Source organism: Antechinus flavipes, chromosome 3 (genome assembly GCF_016432865.1).
Source record: "Antechinus flavipes isolate AdamAnt ecotype Samford, QLD, Australia chromosome 3, AdamAnt_v2, whole genome shotgun sequence".
Taxonomy (NCBI): domain Eukaryota; kingdom Metazoa; phylum Chordata; class Mammalia; order Dasyuromorphia; family Dasyuridae; genus Antechinus; species Antechinus flavipes.
The window spans coordinates 577,595,695-577,618,220 of NC_067400.1; the positions used below are offsets into that span (position 1 = coordinate 577,595,695).

At 41.1% G+C, this 22,526-nt stretch overlaps 1 long non-coding RNA gene across 2 annotated transcripts; it reads right to left on the bottom strand.

Moving 5' to 3' along the window:
• Positions 1 to 2,134: 2,134 nt before the first annotated feature.
• LOC127558155 (uncharacterized) lies at positions 2,135 to 8,534 on the bottom strand. Of its 2 annotated transcripts, none has more exons than XR_007952728.1 (3): positions 8,428 to 8,534; positions 7,421 to 7,642; positions 2,135 to 2,193 (listed from the first exon to the last, which is right to left on the bottom strand). It is a non-coding gene; the product is annotated as an uncharacterized LOC127558155 (long non-coding RNA). The 2 variants fall into 2 exon arrangements; XR_007952727.1 differs by having other exon boundaries at positions 7,421 to 7,655.
• Between the last annotated feature and the right edge of the window lie 13,992 nt (positions 8,535 to 22,526).

A 22,526-nucleotide genomic window follows, 5' to 3' on the forward strand; every position in this document is an offset into this window, starting at 1 on the left:
AAACCGAGACAGGCAGGGTTAAATGACTTATTCAAGGTCCCACAACTAGTAAATAGCTGAGATAAGATTTGAACTCAGGTCTTTCTGTCTCAATTCTATCTACTGTCCCACCTAACTGACTTTTGGAGGGAATTAAGTTAAGGAAGAGTAGGACTCCATGTTATCGTAAAGGCCACTAGCTCTTGGGGAACAGCAAGAGAAGGAAGGAGTCATGTGAACCAAACTTAGCCTCCTTCTCTACACTCAGGGTTCTGAACCTCTCTTAGAAAAAAGAATTCAAAGTTAAGAAATCTATGTTTCTAATAAGCTATTGTATGAACTTGGGCAACACATTTAAATTTTGGGTAAGCCTCTGTCCCCTTATCTGTCAATTGGAGATCCTCTTCCTCCTTCATAGGACTGTCCTGAAGATCAAATTTTAAAGTAGCTATAAAGCAGATGGAAGGGATTGTTATCCTTATTCCCAGAGGAGACTCTATGGGGGAACAGTATGGCCATGATGTGAAGTGAATTTCTGACAAGACTGTAATCTCCTCAAAAAATCTCCATGCAAGCATGGAGGCTCTGCACACAAGTTCCTTATCAATATTTGTTGAAATTAATTGAAATTAGTTCCTCCACCATTTTAGGATCAGCCTTGTCTTGAGGATGGATTCATCAGCTTAGTTGAATGAGAGGGAATGATCCTAAACACTGGGATGGGGTTGTTGGGTTGTTCGGTTGGTTGTCTTATTGCGAGTGGGATGGGGATAAAGCACTGAATAGTAAATTGAAAAAAGTTAAAAATGTTCCCAATCTTTAGGGTGGGATATTCAATGAAAGAATGGGAGCTTGATGAAGGGGTAAGAGTTCGGAGGGAAGTGGGATATTAGCAAATGGATAAGTGAGAAAATGGGTTTTAGTGAAGAGATTAAAAACCATGAGGGTTCTCTGAGGAGATGGAGGCTCACTAAAGGGATCTGGGGCTCAGTGAGAGGACTCTATGTAGGGAAAGAGTTCATTGAAAGGGATAAGGATTTCATGAGGTATAACAGCTTCAGAATTCAGTTTCAGGGATACCGTAAGAGGGGTTTAGGTCAGACCAGAGAAAGACCTTTAGGGTCAACAGATCAGGGGAGATAGACATTTCTCTCTAATAATTTGCCTGGAAGTGCCTGGCCATTTGAGGAGAATTAGTTAAAGAAGCTAGCTTATCTATAAATTCATTTAACCAGGTACATGGAAATACCAATACATTCCAAGACACTGAATAAAAGGGAGAAATCTTTACTTTCAGCCTCTCCACTTTGTGGAGCTCCCACTATTTTCTCAAAGGTTACTTTCCATTCTAGGACAAAAATATCCTTGGAGGCAGGATCACTTTGAAGGATCCTTTCTGCTGATTTTATCTGGAATTCCCTAGATAGGATCTCTTTCCAAAACACTTCCTGACCATGTCCCAGGTCCTGCAGGGGAGATGATTGCAGTCTACTGTGTATTTAGGGAGGCAGGAGACCAACACATAAATATTAAATGACAAGAAATATTACCAAATTGTATTAATTAAAGCAAAGGTCTCCAAAGAGGCAATTGTATGCTATGAGATTTCAGGAAAGTCTATTAGAGAGAGAATATACTATTAGAATATTTATATTCATTTTTATCTTTAAAAGAAAGAAATCAAGCTTTTCTAATATTTAATATGTGGAGTGGCTCTAACCCATCTCTCTTCTGTATGTCAGAAAGCCATATGTCAAAAGTCCTGAGGGGATAGGGAGAACTGCACAAAGTGGAGGGTAGGAGAGCAAAACCTTTACTCAAGAGCCCATCAATTGGGGAATGGCTCAATAAATTGTGGTATATGAAGGCAATGGAATATTATTGTTGTATTAAAAATGATGAACAAGCTGATTTTAGAAAGGCCTGGAAAGATTTTTATGACCTAATGCTGAGCAAAGCAAGTAGAACCAGGAATATATTATACACAGTAACAGCAAGATTGTGTGATGATCAAATATGAAAGACTTGGTTCTTCTCAGTGTCTCAGTGATCCAAAGCAATCCCAATAAATTTTAGATAGAAAACATCATTTGCATCCAGAAAAAAAAAACACTATAGAGATTAAATGTAAATCAACACATGCTATATTCACTTCTTTTTTTCTGTTTTTTTCCCTTCTTCTATGGTTTTTCCTCTTGTTCTGAATTTTTCTTCCTGCATGATTCACAAAGAAATGTATATTTAAAAAGTTAATATGCATGTGTAACTAGAAAAAATAAAACAATAAAGAAAAAAGAAAGAAAAAGAAAAAACCCTTCATTCATTCATTCAATGTCTTGGGACATATTGCCATGCCTGTGTGCCCTGTTACACAAATATATATATATATATATATATATATATATATATATATATCATACACTCTAGTTTTAGCTAAAATAACATTTGACCCTAGTAACAGAGTGAGGGAAACAGATCATAACTGCTTTTTGTGCTGATCTCAGGGAAAGGAGTGATAATTGTGAAATAATGTAGACCGAAAGGCTTCTTGGAGGAGGGGATATTTAAGGTAGGCCATAAATTCATTGAACATATAGGATCATAGATTTAGAAGGGACTTCAGAGGCCATCTAATCCAAATGGCTCATTGTAAAGACGTGGAAACTGAGGCCCAGGGAGGTAAGAAAGGTATCCAAAGTCATGCAGGTACTGTGCATCAGAGCTAGATCTTCTGACACTAGGGATAATGTTTTCCCATGATTTCACACAAGGTTCTTGGATAAGCACAGAAAAGAGGAAAATTATATAATCAGTGGGGGCAGGAATTAGCATACTTGGTTTGGGATAAAAATTGAGTTCCATCTGCATGGATGGAAGGGTTCAAATCAGTGAGGATGAAAAATCTGGAAGGGGCCAAATCATAGAGGACTTTGGATACTAGGTTAGACTCTATGCTATAGGTAATGGCAAACCACTCCGGCTTTTGAGCAGAGGAGTGATATGTACAAGGAGTTATGAAGATGAAACAATGCTGTAATTCAAAGTCCCTAACAATATAGTTCCATCCTACTTTTAGAATGTGATAAAGACAAAGTGAAGAATGATAAGGAAAAGAGTTATCTTACCTGATTGGGCCAGGGAAGGCTTCATTGGGGACATGGCATTGTAGTTGGGGTATAAGATCATAAATTGAAAGCCAATATTTAAGTCATTTTATCTTATACCACACCCTTTCACAAATTTGATGTTCCAGCCAAATGGAACTATTTTCCATCACCCATTCTTACTCTTTACTCTTTCATTTGCAGGCCTTTGTTCATTCTGTTCCACATGCTTGGAAAAGACACCTGTCTTCCATCCATCTCCAACTGCTGAAGTCTCTCTCTTCCTTCAATGGATGCAGTGTGCTTCCATTGTAAAAAGTAAAAAGGGCACTTGTCCTGGACTCTAAGGATCTAAGTCCAATTCATGATTCTTTGTGTTTTTTGGCAAAGAAGACATATCTTCATAGATCTCATTTCATCATGTGTAAAACTAAGATTTGAACCAGATGTCCTCTGAGGTCAATGGCAGCTATCAATCCATGATTTTATACCCCAAGTCCAGTGCTACTTCTTCTGTGAAGCCTTCCCTGACTTATTCAAGTAAGAAAGCTCTTTCCCTCATCTTACTTCACTTTGTCTGTTTCCCCTTTGTCCTATCACATTTTATCTTGAAACATAATATACACTCTAATAGAAGTGGATTTCTTCGACAAAGAGAAGCTCTAACTCAGTTCCAATTGATCAATGATGGACAGAAGCAGCTACACACCCAAAGAAAGAACCCTGGGAAATGAGTGTAAACTGTTTGCATTTTTGTTTTTCTTCCCAGGTTATTTTTATCATCTGAATCTAATTCTTGCTGTGCAACAAGAGAACTGTTCGGTTCTGCACAGATATATTGTATCTAGGATATATTGTGGCATATTTAACATATATAGGACTGCCTGCCATCTGGGGGAGGAAGTGGAGGGAGGAAAGGAAAAAGTCGGAACAAAAGTGAGCGCAAGGGATAGTGTTGTAAAAAATTACCCAGGCATGGGTTCTGTCAATAAAAAGTTATAATTAAAGATTAAGAAATTTGAAAAACTAAAAAAAAAAAAAGAAAAAAGAAAGAAACATAGTATATAAGTAATATGCTATAAAATTATACATAGTTTACTTATATAAACTCCTGGAGGGCAATGACTATATTGGGCTGTTGTCTTTGTATCTCTCCCACCTCCTGGGAGACTTTTAAAAAACTCTAACAAGAGTTATGCATAAAGTAGGTGCTTTATGAATGCAGTCCTCCTACCTTCAAATTATCATCTGCTGCAATGATAGTACTATTGGGGAACAGGAAGGTTACTATGCCCTTTACCTTCACTGTATCCTTGGATGCCCTGCTCAGTATTAGATGGTCCTTCACTTATCCCCCCGCCACACAAAAAAAAAAAAATCCTAGGTAGGGACTAGGGACATTCCTATACCTTGTTCCCCACTGCTACATCCAGAATGTCCCTTAGCCAGAGGCTACTGCCTCTCTTCCTTTAAGGATTACTTCCTTTAAGAATTACAAGCCTTATTGGAGTTACCTCTCAGATTTTAAGTCATTTTCTTTTCTTTCTCAAGTTCAGTACCAGACTTACCATCTTGCAGTCTTCCCCTACAGCACAGACCTGTTTGTTAAATGCTTACTGACTGACTGATTGACTGACTTCCTTACCAACCACAACTCTCTGGTCCACCAGAGAGTCCATTTCTACTCTGGGGACCTTCTTAAGCTAATATTGCCTTCTTCCTTAACACAGCCTCTTCTACCAACTAATAATTCTATCCCTAAGATTTTTTCCTCCATTAAGATGCCTCCAACTCTTTGGTCCAAATCCCTCCTCCAATTAGGAAGATTCCCTCCTCAAGGTCAGGGCTATTTTTCTTGGTTTTTTTTTTTTTTTTTTTTTTATTCCCATTGTCTGGCACATAGTAAATGTTTTTGGATTTGAGATATTACCACATACTGATCAGACTGGCAAAATTAGCCCCAAAAATTAAAAAAGGGAAAAATGACATATGCTGGAAGGGCTGAGAAAATAGGTACATCATTGCACTGCTGATGGAGATATGAAATGGTCCAGCCATTCTGGAAAACAATTTGGAATTGGGCCTCTAAATCTATTAAACTGTGCATTTATTTTGATCTAGTGATACCATTACTAGTTCTATAACAAAAGGAGATTAAAGAAAGAGAAATACAATCTAAATGTACAGAAACATTTATAGTGCTTCTATTTGGGGTGGCTAAGAATTGCAAACAGTGTGAAACCATCAGTTGGACAAGTCATGATATATAAATGTGATTACTGCAAAATGTGCCAGAAGGGGGTGGTTTCAGAGAAACCTCAAAAGACTTATATGAATTGATGCAAAGTGAAGTGAGCAGAATTAGGAGAACACCTTATACCATAATAACAATATTATAAGGACAAACAACTTTGAAAAATTTAGGAAACCTGACCTTCTCCCCCTCCTTTTTCCTTTTTTTTTTTTTTTTTTTTTTTTTTTTAGGAAATCTGATTAATACAACGGCCAATCACAATTCCAAAGGACCCATGATAAAACATGTCATTCATTGCATGATAGAGAACTAGTGAATACAAAGGGTAGATTGAGGCATTTTTTTTGGGGGGGGAGGTATTGGTAATACAGGAATTTGTTTTACTTAACTATATAATTGTAATAGGATTTGTTTTTCTTGTTTTCTTAGTGATGGGAGGGAAGGTGAGAGAGAGAATATTTGGAAGTGGAAATAAAATAAAACTGAATTTTTAAAAAGAGAAAAATAAAAAAATGAAGTATTTCTTGACTTGACTTCTCCAATAATCTATCCTCCTAGTTCCTTAACCTCTTCATTCCCTATAACCTAAAGATTCACCTGACCTCAGTCTCCTATAGAAATGGGGGAGGAAATTAGCATTTATTCAGTACCTTCTATATGCCAGGCACTTTGCTAAGCACTTTACCAATATCATCTCATTTGATCTTCATAATTCTGGGAGATAGATGCTATTATTTTCCCTTTAGTAGAGTTCTGGGCCTGGAATCAAAAATCCAAAATTCAAATCTGGCCCCAGACACTTAATAGGTGTGTGACCCTGGGTACTGACTGTTTTCCACAGTTTCTTGAAATGTAAAATGAAAATATTAACTTGATTTGAGGATTAAAGTGTAAAAAAACACTTAATACAGTGTCTGGCACCCAATCGGCATTATATAAATGCTTATTCCCTTCACCTTCTCATATTAGAGTTGAGGAAAGTTAAACAAACAGAAATCAAATGATTTGCCCAGCCAGTACATGTCTGAGATCAGATTTTAACTCAGGGCTTCCAGTTTAGTGCTTTATCCACTGCAGACGGCCCCACCCTAGATTTCATTATCACTGATCTCTAACCTTTAAATTCCTCTTCCTGAGGGTAACCTCCTGTCTTTCCATATTTCCTTCTGTGTGACCAATTCAACTACGCTCTTTCCTCTGGCCTCTTTGTCTAGCTACATACAGCTCCTGCCTTGCCAAAGTCCAGTCCAGGTGTACTCCCAGAACCCCCTTTTCCTTTTTCCTTTGGTATGCTGTTGAATACTTCTCAAGAAAACTATACAACCATGTGTTCATTATAGATTTGTTTGTTCATTTCATCTGGGCTCTCACTGCTGCACGGCCATTCTTTTGGTCTTCTTTGATCGACTCTCCTAACTTCCTCCTTTTCTCCCCTCATGATCCCCCTATACCATTCATTCCCTCTGACTCTGCTATAAGTTTTCTCTCTTCTTATCTCCATTTCTCAAGACCTTTCCTATTCTCTCTTCCTTTGCTCCAGTTTCTTATGAGGAAATGACCTTTCTTCTTGCCAATATTTTTGATCCTCTCCTGAACCTTGTGGGACTCTTCTGCAATCATTCCTTCTCATTTATGTCTTCAACCTTTCTTTAATTATTAGTTCCTCTCTTTGCCTCTGCATGTGCCCAGGTCTCTCTTATTCTTAAATAATGATCGAATGACCTTGACAAGACTCTGAATATCATCCTAGATCCGTTTTCTCATTCAAAGCCAACCTCCTAAGGGGGAAAAAAATAATCTCCCCTCCTTACCTCTATTTCCTTATCACTCACTCTTCAGTTTTGAACCCCACCACTCAATTGAGACTGCTCTTCCCAAGGTACAAACAATCTCTTAACTGATAAACCTCTGCCTAACTGCCAAATGAGTATTACTAAGGCACACATCCATGTCACTCTCCTGCTCAACAATCTCCAGTGGCTCCCCATTCCTTTAGGACAAAATATAAATATCTTGTCTTGTCATATAGCCCTCACCCTACAAACTGCCTCTTCTATATCTTTTCAGATTTATTTCACATTACCTTCCTTCACATCTGCTATGTTCCAGCCAGCTAGCAGATTTGCTGTTCTTGATTTGTCATGATATCTCCTGCCTCCATATTTTTGCATGGACTGTAGGTCTTGCCCAGAGTATACTTTGCCTTCCCCTCTGTCTCTTAGAATCTTTATCTTCATTCAAGGCTCAAGTCGGGTGTCCCCTTCCCAGAGAAGTTTTTTCTGATTTCTCAGCATCTCCTATAATACTAGAGTAGACATCTAGTACATATTTATTGAATTGAATTATTATCATTTATTATAGAGGAAACTGGCTTTCCCTGCAGGGCCTTGCTTTAACCACAGACACATCCTGCTAGGGCCAGCCCACCTCACCCTACCCTGACCCACACACCTCCCAGGGGAAGGCGCTATATTCAGCCGTGATAATCGAGTCAGACGTCAGTGTGAGGGAGAACTAGGGCAGAAGAGACTGGGTCCCTTCTCAGTAGATCGGGTGGCCTAGTAAGTGGACACACCCCCAAGGCAGGATTTATTTTGAGTAGTCACACTGCTCATCCAGCATCTATTTAGGGGCTTCTAGATGACCAGTGCTCTCCAGAGGTCAACTGCAACTGTGGCAATTCGTAGGTTCTATCTTCTGCCTGAGATTTCAGATAATGGGACTGCCAGGGTCTGGGTTTGGGGATTGGGGTTATTCTCCCTGAGTTCACCAGTTGACTCCATTATTATTAATGTATACCCCATGGAGTGCCAAATCTCAGTGACCTCACCCAATGCTCTAAGTGTGATCCGCCTAGGAGGAATCACCTGAGAGGGGGTGGGGATGGGGGAGAAGTGGGAAAGTGGTGCCCTAGAATTACACAGTAGAGAAGTATACTTAGGAGCAAGAGGCCAGGTCCTGGCTCTATATTCTATGTTCTAACTTTCTATAGGAATCCATGGCCCAGGAAGGCCCCAAACTCAAAACTCCCATAAACTGACTCTTATTCCTGGGGATTTATCCCAAGATCGTTCCTTTTTCTGTCATTACCTTTGGAGTTATTTCAAGGAATCTTCCAAATGGACAGTTTCATCCAAGTTGGGTAAAGGGGGACCCCACAGTCTATAGAAGTATTCCAATGTACAGACAACTTTTATTGTGCCCTACAGAAAAGCAAGAAGACAAAAAGAAGAACCCATGAATAGATGCAGAAATACACAAAGCACCTACATAACCCATCAGTTTCCCCCAGAAGGGAAATGAACTCAAATTTGCTGTCAAGGCAACCCTTTGGTATTGCAGTGAGTCCCTCTTTCTCACAGAGTCCTGGGGTACCAATTTGTGGTTTAGAGTTGACCCGGAAGGCAAGCAGACTTTGTGTAGAGCTGAACAGTGCCATTCCCATCAGACCCATGTTGTTGACCGAGTAGCTCATAGGAGTAACATGGGGAAAGACTGGTTTCTGTAGTCAGAGGAGCTGGGTTCAAATCCAGCTTCTGACTCCAAGGAAAGTCACACAACCACTTTCAGCCTCAGTTGTGTTCTATGTAAAGTGGATGTGTGTTGGGCTAGATGTTTTCTGAGATGGTTGGAGAGAGTATATCTATAAATAAAGGCTATATAAAAACAAAAGATGTCAATACTTTTTTTTCAGTTGTGGGTGGGTGGATGTTCTCCCCACAACCAGGCTGTGGCTTTAGTTTTTCAACTTTTGAGGTTACACTGGCAATGTTCTGCCTTCTCAGGATGCTCCCTGATGAGAGTCTTCCCTCTCTACAAGGCTGGGGTCTAAACTCTCAAACTTAGGAACTCTGAAACTTGGGGTCAAGACAGTTGCCTTCTCTTTTTAGGGCCAAGTAGGTATGCACATGCTGCTTCCTGCTATATGTAGGGAGCTCTGACCTCCTGGGTTCTAAGAGCCCTCCCAGTTCTGACATCCTGGGTTCTAAGGGCCTCCCCAGCTCTGACATCCTGGGTTATAAGGCCCCTCCTAGCTCTCACATCCTGTGTTATAAAGCCCCTCCCAGCTCTCACAACCTGGGTTCTAAGGGCCCTCCCAGCTCTGATATCCTGGGTTCTAAGGGCCCTCCCAGCTCTCACAACCTGGGTTCTAAGGGCCCTCCCAGCTCTGATATCCTGGGTTCTAAGGGCCCTCCCAGCTCTGACCGCCTGGGTTCTAAGGGCCCTCCTAGCTCTGACCTCCTGGGTTCTAAGAGCCCTCCCAGTTCTGATATCCTGAGTTCTAAGGGCTCTCCCAGCTCTGACATCCTGGGTTCTAAGGTCCTCCCAGCTCTGATACTGTGTTCTAAAACCTTCTTGCTGTGACATTCTATGTTCTTTAAAAATTATTATTGTTTCATTTTTTGGGTTATATATATACATTAACTTTTTAAATACACATTTCTTTATGAATCATGTTGGAAGAAAAAAATCAGAACAAAAGGGAAAAACCATGAGAGAAAAAACCAAACAAACAGAAAAAAACAGTGAATGTAGCATGTGTTGATTTACATATCTCCATAGTTCTCTTCCTGGATGCAGATGACATTTTCTATCCAAAGTTTATTGGGATTTCCTTGAATCACTGAGCCACTGAGAGCCAAGTCTTTCATAGTTGATTATCACACAATCTTACTCTTGTTGTGTACAGTGTATTCCTGGTTCTGCACATTTCCCTCAGTGTCAGTTACTGTACATCTCTCCAGGCTTTTCTGAAATCAAGCTGCTGATTGTTTTTTACAGAACAATAATATTCCATAACATTCATTTACCATAACTTATTCAATCATTCCCCAACTGATGGGCATCCATTCAGTTTCCAATTTCTTGCCACTACAAAAAAAGCTCCTACAAATGTTTTTGCAATACAGGTCCCTTTCCCTTCTTTATGATCTCTTTGGGATACAGACCCAGTAGAAACACTGATGGATCAAAGGTATGTGCATGCCCTTTGGATATAGTTCCAAATTACTCTCCAGAATGGTTGGATCATTTCACAGTTCCACCAATAATGTATCAGTGTCCCAGTTTTGCGGCATCCCCTCCAATATTTATCATTATCTTTTCCGGTTATCTTAGCCAATCTGAGAAGTGTGAGGTGCTACCTCAGAGTAGTTTTAATTTGCATTTCTCTAATCAATAGTGATTTAGAGCATTTTTAAAAATATGACTATAGCTGGCTTTGATTTCATCATCTGAAAATTGTCTTTTCATATCCTTTGACCATTTATCAATTGGAGAATAACCTGTATTCTTATAAATTTGAGTCAATTCTCTATATATTTTAAAAATGAGGCCTTTATCTCAAATACCATTCTATGTTCTTTTATTCCAGTTTTCTCAGTTGCTTTTTAACTTAATAAATAAGGATGGAGGGAGATGGGAAAGGAAGAGAAAAATCCTAAAATTCCCCCCCCAAAAATTTTGAGGAGCTGTGCTACTTAAAAAAAAAAAATTCCACTGTGCATACCCCTTGTCCCAGCAGTGTTACTACTGGACTTATATTCCAAAGAGATCTGAAAGGAGGGAAAGGGACTCACATGTGTATTTGTAGCAGCCCTTTTGGTAGTGGCAAGAAACTGGAAACAGAGTGGATGCCTATCAGTTAGATAATGGCTGAATAAGTTATGGTATATGAATATTATGGAATATTATTGTTCTGTAAGAAATGACCAGCAGGATGAATGAAGAGGCCTGGAGAGACTTACATGAACTGATGCTGAGGGAAATAAGCAGAACCAGGAGATCATTATACACGGCAACAGCAAAACTACATGAGGATCAATTCTGACGGATATGGCACTATTCAACAATGAGATGATTCAAACCAGTTCCAATTGTTCAGTAATGAGGAGAGTCATCTACAGCCAAAGAGAGGACTGTGGGAATTGAGTGTAGACCAAATGTAGCATTCTCATTCTTTGTTGTTTGCTTGCATTTTTGTTTTGCTTCTCAGGTTTTTTTTTTCTTTCTAGATCTGATTTTTCTTGTGCAGCAAGATAACTATATAAATATATATACATATATTGGATTTAACATAAACTTTAACATATTTAATATGTATTGGATTACCTGCAGCTTGGGGGGGGTGAGGGGAAGGAAGGAAAAATTTGGAACACAAGGTTTTGCAAGGGTCAGTGTTGAAAATTACCCATTCATATGTTTTGTAAATAAAATAGAAAATATTCCTTGAAAAAAATTCCTCTGTAGAAAATCTTTCACTATCTTTCACTGCCTTTTTGAGCCAGAAAATGCCATTCTTAGAATTTCTTCTCTCAGACCATGGTAAGCATATATACCTTTAGCAGAAATTCAATCAATAAGTACTCTGATTGTTGCTATCCAGGATGGGAACATCCCCTCTTCCACTTGTGCTTGGAAGAGTTGCATCAAAGCCAAGGACAGGACCAAATCAAAGGCAGCCATTGCTGGAGAATAGTGTTGGGGGGAGATTGGAAGAAAAAAAAAGTCTTCTCCCACTCTGTTATACCCCAGAAAAAAGCCTGAAGCAAAATGTGATGGAGTCCAGAAGACACAGTCAGCCAGTTTGCTTTTAGAGTCCTGAATGAGCAGTTCCCCAAAAAAGGCCATTCTCTCCAGTGCTAGGCGGTGTCCTCTCAACAAGGTGCTTCTGGAGGTTTATTTGTGCTAGTCAGGGAGGAATATGTTGCAGAAGTCTCCAAATGAAGACCAGAGCACTGAAATCTCATCAAATTAAATAGTGAGTTCCTTCCATTGATCAGACTCCCCTGATTAGCCCCCTTCTAAGGCACCCCCTAGCTTGGACATTCTGTGTCCTAAGGTCCCTCCCAGCTGACATTCTGTGTTCCGAAGTCCATGTACTTAGGATCAAGGCCATGTATTTTATTTATATATATTATTGTATATATACATATATATGTATGTATATATATATATGTATACATACATATATATGTATATATATATAATTGTATATGTTAGTATTCCAAATTTCTGAGTTGTTCCTTAACCTAATAAATAAGGAGGGAGGGAGATGGGAGAGGAAGAGAAAAATCCCAAAACCCCCCTCAAAAAATTTGAGAAGCAGTGATATAATAAGAAAAATTGAATTAAGTTCTTGGATTGCAAGGAATTAGCCAGTAGATCTCTGGCTTGAATTGAAACCTAGTCCCCCCTGTCCCCTATTTCCCTTCAATAATCAAGGCCCAGTTAGAGATGAAAGCCAACTGGGCTGGGTCCCTTCCCCCTCCCCCATTGCCCCTCCTTTATCCTGGGCAGGGCTCAGCAGGTAACAGGCACCCCTGTCTCCAGGGTTACCAGCTTAGCCAAGGCTTCCTACTTGATAACAAGGTTACAAAGGCAGGTGAGAAAATGGGGGAAAATGGTTTTCTGCAGCAGCAGCAGTTACAAAGAAAGTCCTTAGGATTTGGAGTTTGCCCAGCGAGGAGATCCCTGGCAAAGGCTCGCCCCTCATCTTACCCAAAGGAAAGAAGGAGGAAAGGAGAAGGGAGAGAGAGAAGGAGGGAGGACAGGGAGGATCCGGGGTCAGAGAGGGTTGGGGATGGTAGCCTTTGGGCTAATTGCTCTGTTTCTTTTGGCCTGTGTCTCCTTTCCTTCCCATGCCCCATGGGATGTAAGGGAAGGGGGGGTGTAGGGCTGAGGGCCACAGTTTTCCGGTTTGGGCAGGCCTGGGCAGTCCCTGGAATGCTGGTAGAGGTGGGGCCAGGGAAGAAGGGAGGAAGGCAGTCAGTCCCCAGCCTTTGGGGTGTGACATAGAAGGCTCCCCTATCAGCTGGTTGCTGTGGAAACCATCTCCCTCTTCCCCCTTCCAATCTACCCCCAGATCAGAACCCTTGGTTTCCTGGCTGTTTCCAGGAACCCCTAGGGTTTGTGAGGAATGGGGGTGGGTGCTGGGAAGGTGCAGATCCCACAGTCTTCCCCATTTCCAATTTCTGGACCCCTCTGGTTCTAGAGTCTCCTGGCCCCTCTGCCTGTCTGTCCTGCGAGTCTCTGCTCGGGGGTGCCTCGGGTACCTTCCCAAGCAGGTCCCTGTGGCCCCGGGAGGCCTCATGGGTAGGGGCAGAGGCAGTACTGAAGGGGGAACAACATGGCCTGCCTTGGGGGGCAGTGGGAAAAAAATCACTGGATTGGAATCGAGGCTTGGCTTGGTATCCTGAGTCTGGCATTTAACCAGCTGAGTGACCTTGGGATTCAGTTAATGAGAGCTCAGGATCAGACATTTTTCCTGCTTGAAGTTGTGACTGCCATTGTTCTGCCTTCTCAAAGACTCCCCTAACCCTGGTCTGGCCCTTGCCCCTCCCCACCGGTTCCCTAGATAGCAAGTAATCCAATATTACATTGATTATCTTTCTGAATGAATCCCATGGATTCTATTTGGGGAGATTCTGGGCCTGAAACAGACGAAAAGCTGTGTTTGACACCAGAATTCAACTCTGGCGGGAGGGAAGGGATGAGTCAGAGTCTGAAACTACTTTCAGGGAGTAGACTCCCCCAGAGTGCCAGAGGTAGAAACCCTTAGGGAGAGACCGCTGTCTCAGCCCAGGGTGTACTAAAGCCTTATGGAAGGAGTTTTGTACAAAGCAAACCTTTCTACTTCCTGCAAGAGGGTCCATGGCTGGGTACAGCCCTAGCATAGGGGACTAAGAATGAGGTTGGGCAGGGATATCTTAGCCTTGCCTAGAGCGAGGATTCAGGGGTTCCTGGGCCATCCTGTTTTCCAAAAGATCATTGTAGTGTAGCCTATAAAATGCAAGGTCTGAAGTCAGGGAGACCTGAGTTCAAATGTAACACCAGAAATTTACTAGCTGTGTGGCCCTGTGCAAGTCATTCAACCACTCTGCCTCAGTTTTCTCATCTGTAAAATGGGGATAAAAGTAGCCACTGTCTTCTGGAGTTGTGAGGAGAAAGAGATCGAGTGCTTGGTAAACTTTCAAATGCTATATAAATGCTAGTTTATTATTATTATTATTGAAAATATATATTGAAATAATATATATTATTATTGAAACCTGAATTGGAAAGGAGTGGGAGGAGATTATGATCTTTTCCTGTAAAGAAAGCACATTATATAATCACTATATGTGTGTAATGTACAGTAAGTTGTAAATTGGCTGTTTATCCACATATATGCTAACTAGAATGATGTGAACACTACTTACATCTTAATGCATTCAAAAAAACTTGATTAATTGAAGTATGCAAATAATGCTCTCAAAAACAAACCCTCAAGCTGTCATCTTGGAAGTTCCAATAGGTTTCTGCTCAGACACAAATAGGTGGTTTGACAAGTCTCTAAAATCTCTATCAACCAATCAGCACTGCCCTTGAGTCCACAAGTCTGTGGGTAGGAAATGCAAGAGCCACTATAGGGAGTTAGCTGCTGCCTGGGTCTCTTAAGGGGCTTTTTATGCTTTTAACCATGGTTGTTTACTACCTGATTTGGTCAGTAGTTTACTTTTAAATTGGGTGACTAGGTGGCAAAGTGGATAGAACTGCAAACTGGAAGTCAGGAGGACCAGAATTCAAATCCACCCTCAGATACTTCCTAGTGATATGATCCTGGGTAAGAATCTTCACCTTATTTGCCTCATTTCCTCATCTGTAGAATGAACTGGAGAAGGAAATGGCAAACTACTCCAGTATCTTTGCCAAGAAAACCCCAAATGGGGTCACGGTTTAATTGAACATGATAAAAATGACTCAACAACAAATTACTTCAAATTTACCCACAAAGTTGTTTGTAATATTTTTCCGTCGGTGGTCTGTTTTATCACGGGGTTTCTGTTTAAGAACACACACATGTGGCCTCTGATGTCATACCTGCAAATATCAGTATAAGTACACTTATTAGTAAAAAACAAAAAATTAAGACTTTAAAATGGACTTAATTATGCTAAGGTGATTTGTTGTTCAGTCTAGCTGACTTTTGGTGACCCCATTTGGGGCTTTCTTGACATAGATACCACTCTATCATTTTATAGCTAAGGATACAGGTGAAATGATTTTCCCAATCTAGTAACTGTTTGAAGCTGTATTTGAACTAGTCTTCCTTACTCTGCCCCTTACTCTACTAACTACTTTCTGCTAGATAATAAACCATTTAATTAATTATCAGACAGACTAAATTCTCCATAAATTATCAGTTATACTAAGCTGACAATTTTTTTCCTACTAACTTATTGAGGCACTGAAACTTAATTTCCCTGCAGACATTGCCTTGCACAAGGGATTGAATTAGCATCCTTGATAGGCCATCAACCTCTGCTTGGAGACCCACGGTGATGGGGGCGGGGCTCACTCTTTGCAGAGGGGAAGTATCATCTTATCCTCTCTGTTCCTTGGTTCTATCTTTTCTGTCATCACCCGCAATGTCCAAAAAGCTGAGTCTGTTAACAGGAAAGCTTTTGTTCAAATCCATTCCTAACTTTGTACTTCTGGATGAGTCAATTGACCTCAGTTTCCTCAACTGTAAAGTGGATTTATTGAGGGATGTCTTCCCCCTCTTTTCAAGTCTCTGAGAAGAAGTGAGAAGCCCCCACCCCAATCTTCCCAAGGTCATGAGGTCACAACTCTGGCCTTCAGGATGACCTTCTGTATAAATGGCATTGGGGAAACTGAGCTGGGAATCAGCAGACCAGGGTTCCAGCCCTGGCCCTCTGGCAAATTTGCTGGGCAGCTTGGGGCACTTCCCTCTCTGGGTCTGTTTCTGTCTATGAAATTAGGGGGTTGGAAGAAATGGTCTAAGGTGCCAATCGTGCTCTGATATTTAGTGCATCTGTGCTTCAGAGTTCTGAGGAAAGGCCTTGGGGTGCGGGAGGAGTTACATAAGAACAGGGGTGGGGCTGGAGCCCAGGTGTGCAGTCTGGAACATACTGGCAAGGCAATGGGCCGGGCTCCTGGACGCTCTGAGTCCTTGGGGCGTGAGTCACTGGTGGGGAAGGGCAGAAAGGACTCCTGGCCTGGGAGGAGGCTGGCTAAGGTGCCCACTGGGGGAGGGGACTGAGCCTCAGGGAAAAGAATCTCAGCTTATTGGATGTCAGAGCCCCAAGGCCCTTAGAATTTGAGTTTGTAGGACATGGGTGAAATATTCATTGGATTGTAGAATAAAAAAAGGCCAGAGCAGAGAGAGATCTTAGAACAGAGAATTTTAGAGCTGGGAGGAAGCTTGGGGATGGTTTTACATAGGGGGAAACTGAGTTCCAGAGAGGGGTCATTTCTTGTCCCAAAAGTGAGAGCAGCAGAAATGGAAGCCGACCCAGTCCTTCTGGCCCAGGAGCAACAGGAAGGAATAGGAGAACCAGGGACACTTTAGAAATGGGCCCTGCTCGGGAAGGGGTGGGGCTGGGCGTTGGTGGGTATATTCCACCCTGTCCTGTTTTTGGTACCTGAAGGGCTGTATGGAAATGACACCGACGCCTAAGGTGCGGACAGCATTGCCAGCCCTCAGCGCCTCCTTCTCGAAGGGAACGCGGCTTTGGGCCCCCACCTCGTGGCCAAAGTTAGAAACAGCACCTTGGATCCGGGCCGGGGAAGCCCCAGTTGGAGAAATCCTGCACGGGGTAAGAGGGAAACTCGAGGGGGTAGAGGATGTTACAGAGTGCTGGCCTTGGAACCAGGAGTAAGTGGGTTCAAATCTCTCCCCAGACACTGCAACCTTGGGCAAGTCCCATAACCCACAGGTCTGCGCAAATCAGGATGCCGGATTCAACGGCCTCTCTCTAAGGGCCCTTGCAGCTCCATCCACGTAATTAATCCTATGATCTGGTGAATCAGAAGGACCGAGAAGTAGAGAGAGAATTATCCCTCCGCTCCTGAGGTCCTTTCCAATTCAGATTCCAGGACTCTTTGAACTGGCCATACCAGGCTCACTCCCTAACAGGATATAGAAGAGAAAGGTCACAGGAGTTCAGAACAGGTGGATTGGGCGGGTGGAAGCAGGTGGAGGAGATGCGGGAAGGCTTCTTGGAGGAGGCAGGATGGGCCGTGGGGGATGGCAGATTGTTGTTCATGGTCCTTCATTCTCAGAGGACTGTGACATCAGAAAGGTGATCCCATGACTTGTAAGAGAATTCGATTTAAATGAATAGTTATGTTGGCAGCTAGTGTAGACCTGGAGAGCTGTGATCCTGCTGCAGAAATCTTCACTATCGGTTTCTTTTAGAGCTGAGTTCAAATCCTGTCCTAGGCACTCAGTAGCTGTGTGATCCTGGGCAAGTCCATTTTCTCCCATCTTACCCAGGATCGTTTCTATCTAACTTCATTGACCAAGATGAGGAAGAAATTATAATATAACTTGGTGTTTTCCAATCAATAGGAAAGGTGGAGGTACAAGAGGAAATGACTGAGTGATGTAGCTTTGGCAAGGAAGAGGGCCAGCCGAGGAGATGGGTAACAACATGCAATGTCTAGAGAGTGAGTCTGTTACCAGGGAGACTTGGGTTCGAAACCAGCCTTAGCTTTGTGACCCTGAACAAGGCAGAAGATCTTTTTGTCTCAATTTCTTCATCTGTAAAATGGAGATAATGATAACACCAATATTGAAAGGTTACTGTGAAGATCACATCATAGGATAATAAGTGTGAAAAACTTAACACAGGCACTGTGTAGTATGCACATAGCAATGCTAGCTATTAATATTACAAGTAATAATAATAACAAGCATTTATTAAGCAGACACTATGTACCAAGTACTGAGTGCTAGGAATACAAAGAGAGGCAAAAACATGGTCCCTTCACTCAAGAAGCCTACATTCTCAAGGGGAAGATAACATTCAAATTACAAAGGAAATAAAAGATTTTTATAGAACAGATGAAAGGTCATTTCAGAGAAAGGCTCTAGCCGTGGTGGGGACCAGAAATTTTCCTGAAAGAGGTAGGATTTGAAACCAGGGGGATCCAGGAGGTCCAATAATAAAGGAGAGAATTCCAGCCTCTGGGGCACCACTAAGGCAGGAAGTAATATGCCGTGTATGTGAGGAATAGAAAGAAGACCGTTTCACAGGGAAAAAAATTTACATTCAGGGGTTCTGATAAAGGCCTCATTTCTAAAATGTATAAAGAATTGGCTCAAATTTATAAGAATTCAAACCATTCTCCAATTGATAAGTGGTCAAAGGATATGAACAGACAATTTTCAGATGAAGAAAACCGAAAAATGGAGAAGATAAAATCATTTCTAGTCATATGAAAAAAATGTTCCAAATCATTATTGATCAGAGAAATGCAAATTAAGACAACCCTGAGATACCACTACACACCTGTCAGATTGGCTAAGATGACAGGAAAAGATAATAAGGAATGTTGGAGGGGATGCGGGAAAACTGGGACACTGGTACATTGTTGGTGGAGTTGTGAACAGAGCCAGCCATTGTGGAGAGCAATTTGGAACTGTGCTCAAAAAGTTATCAAAATGTGCCTATCCTTTGAGCCAGCAGTGTTTCTACTGGAATTATATTATATCCCAAAGAGATCTTAAAAGAGGGAAAGAGACCTGTATGTGTCAAAATGTTTTGGCAGCCCTTTTTGTAGTGGCCAGGAACTGGAAACTGAATGGATGCCCATCGTGTGGGGAATGGCTGAATAAATTGTGGTATATAAATGTTATGGAATATTATTGTTCTGTAAGAAAAGACCAACAGGATGATTTCAGAGAGACCCGGAGAGACTTATATGAACTGATGCTGACTGAAGTGAGCAGGATCAGATCATTGTACATGGTAACAAGATTATATGATGATCAATCCTTTTCAACAATGAGATGATTCAGACTGGTTCCAATTGTTCAGTGATGAAGAGAGCCATCTACACCTAGAGAGAGGACTATGGGAGCTGAGGGTGGAACACAACATAAAATGTTCACTCTTTTGTGGTTGTTTGCTTGCGTTTTTTTTCTTTTTCATTTTTTTTCCTTTTTGATCTGATTTTTCTTGTGCAGCAAGATAATTGTATAAATATGTATAGAAGAACTGAACATATTTAACATATATTGGATTACTTGCCATCTGGGGGGGAGGGAGGGAAAAAATTGGAACACAGGGTTTTGTAAGGGTGAATGTTGAAAATTATCCATGCATATGTTTTGAAAATAAAAAGTTTTAATAAAAATTATATCAATGAAACATGAAAAGAAAGAAAGAAGGCCATATGTTCCACAGAACTTGCCGGTGGTGGACAGACAACTAATTAGAGATGGCCAAGGTTCATTTATTTCCTAACTGTGTTCCCCTGATGCTCTTTCTGCCTCATTGCACTATTGCTACATTTCCCTTTCTTGACCTCTTCCTATTGGTTCAAGAATTTACCTGGAGCCAGACATTGAGCTAAAATCTGGGACTACAAAGAACAACAAAATCATAGTTCTTGCCCTCAAAAAACTTATAGTCTAATGGGAGAAACAACAAGCAAGTAGCTCAGGACGTCTAAGATGAATTCAACAAAAACAGAAAAAAAGATCCTCAGACTAAATTTTCCCCTTCTCCCTTTCCCACCCCCACCTGAGTGCTGATGTTACTATACCTAGTGCTTTCATTAGCCTGCAGTAGTTTCTTTGACTGTGTGGCCTGGGGATCCATGGAGCTGGCTAAGGCCTAGGAAATCAGTGCACATATGTATGCATATGTATGTATTTATGTATCTGTGACTGTGTGTATGTATAGACAAATATAATTAATATATTTATATTTAAATGCATACATACACATGTACTCTTTTCACATATATATTACAGATCTAATATAACAATGAATGAGTGTACATTTATATTTAAATATGTATGTCCTATGTATCATATTATATATATTATACATACTTATATATTTATGCATTGGGGGGGGTAGAAGTGAGGTGCCTCTGGAAAGGTGCACAAAAGGGAAGGAGAAACAGCAAGACCCAGCAAAAGATGAGTTCCCCAGACCGTCACTGAGCAGGCTTTAGCTTTGGTCAGGGTCAGTCAAGGGTTGGTATCTTGGTGTGGAAGAGCATCAATCTACATCCTAATCATCAGCCCAGAAATATCTCCTTTCCTTAGAGTGTAAGCTCCTGGAGGGCAGGGCCTGTCTTTCTACCTGCCTTTATATTTCTAGAGCGTAGAACGTATTATGTGCCCAGCACATAATAAACATCTAATAAATACTGGTTGGCAGGCTGGCATTGATTCATAAACACTTAAGAACAATGCTTTTGATTTGTTGTTGCTGTTGTTGTTCTTCAGTCTTGTCTCACTCATCATGACCCCCTCTGGAATTTTCTTGGCAAAAATACTAGAGTGCTTTGCCATTTTCTTCTCCAACTCATTTTACAGACAAGGAAACTGAGGTCAATAACACAGTGAAATGACTAGTCACTCAGCTAGTAAATGTCTGAGATCCTTGTGCTTTATTCACTGAGCCACCTGGCTTGCCATACTTTCAACAGAAGTTGCCATAATGGGTACTCATGTTCTCCAAGTCCTATGGAATGGAAAGCTCTCACAGTATAAAGACCTTTTGGAAGCCTCGGAGGAACAGGATGCTGTCTGTTACTGGAGATGTCCCTCGAGAGGCTTCTCAGTAACTGTAGAATTAAACTAGTGTCCCGGTATTTTTATTCAATTATAAAAGGTAATCATTTTACAGAAATTATTTACAATAATTTGCAAAACATTCAGAATAGTGATTTATTCCAGAACCACTTCTATCTAACTCCATTGACTAAGATGAGAAATAGAAGATAACAACAATAATAATATCATTTAATATCATTGTGCAACTTGGAAATGTTCAAGCAGCTTCCAAAGCCTCTCAATTGCACACGTCCCATGCATCCATCCCCTTCTCTCTAATCAATTTGTGATCACCCAAATTGGAATGACTTCATTACGAGACTTCTTGCGACAGCCTCCTAACTAGCTTCCCATCAACTTGCCTCTCTTCTCTCCAAGCAGGTTTCCCTCTCACCACCAAATTAATATTCTCTAAGATCAAGTCTGATTTATCTCTGCTTTGCTCAAGAAACCTTAGTGACCATTGCCTCTAAGATGAAATACTGACTCTGGTGTTTTACATTTAAACCCCTAACGATCTGATCTCTGCTTCTTTTTCCAAATGATTACACATTATCGTGTACTCGACCCTCTGTACTGACATGATTGTTGTTCCAAGTGCCACATAGTTTATTTTCTGCTCTGACTTTTGCAAAGGCGACTTTCTCACCTCTGCCATCTGCTTCCAAAGGTTCCCCAAGGGGTGGTAGCCAGTCCCCTGAGACTGTGTATTGATTTTATTTACATCTTGTATTAACTTCTCTGTGAGTATATAGATATGTATATAGGTATATAAATGTGTGTGTGAGTGTATATGTATATATGGATGTATATTGTGTAAATATGTAGATATTTATGAAAGCATATATATGTGAATATGTATATGCATGTATATATATATATATGTATATATGTATGTATGTATATATACTCCCTAAAGACAGGGACTGGCTCAGTTTGATATTCCTCTCCCCAGTCATGTGGGCTGGACACATGTGCCAACTACTTAATGGTTATTGATTAGTAAAGCATCAAATTAAGAAGTGTGGTCTGGTGGGTAGCATTATCCCAGCCTCAAATTAATAGCAAATAATAATATTAACTAGCATTTATATATCACCACTGCTCTGTGTTAGACACTGTGTCAAGTGGTTTTTAATCTATGTTATTTCATTTAGTTCTCACAACAACTCTGGCAAGTAGGAGCCACATTTTCCAGTTGGGGAAACTGAGGCAAACAGAGGTTAAGTGATAAGATCACATTGCTGAAGTCTTGTTTGAATTCATCTTTGCTACCACCGGGCCCGTGCGCTAGCCACTGTACTTGCCAGCAAGTTTCAGTTTACCATTATGTCTCCCTTTCGGTACCAGTAACAATAGAAAGCAGCGCGCTGAAGTTTCAGAGCCCGCCTCTGACAGATTTTGGTTTGGGGACCAGGAAACTCTGAGTCTCAAAGTTACAAAAGAATTCCTCCCCGCTTAGGGGGAGGAAGTTTCCGCACCGGGAGTTCGCAGTGCGATGGATGGAATGCGAGGTTCAGACCAAAGACGAACACGAAAGTTCACCGACCGATGGCCGATCTACTGCTCCCCCTTCCTTCTAAACCTTCCCACCCCCGGATATTCCGTT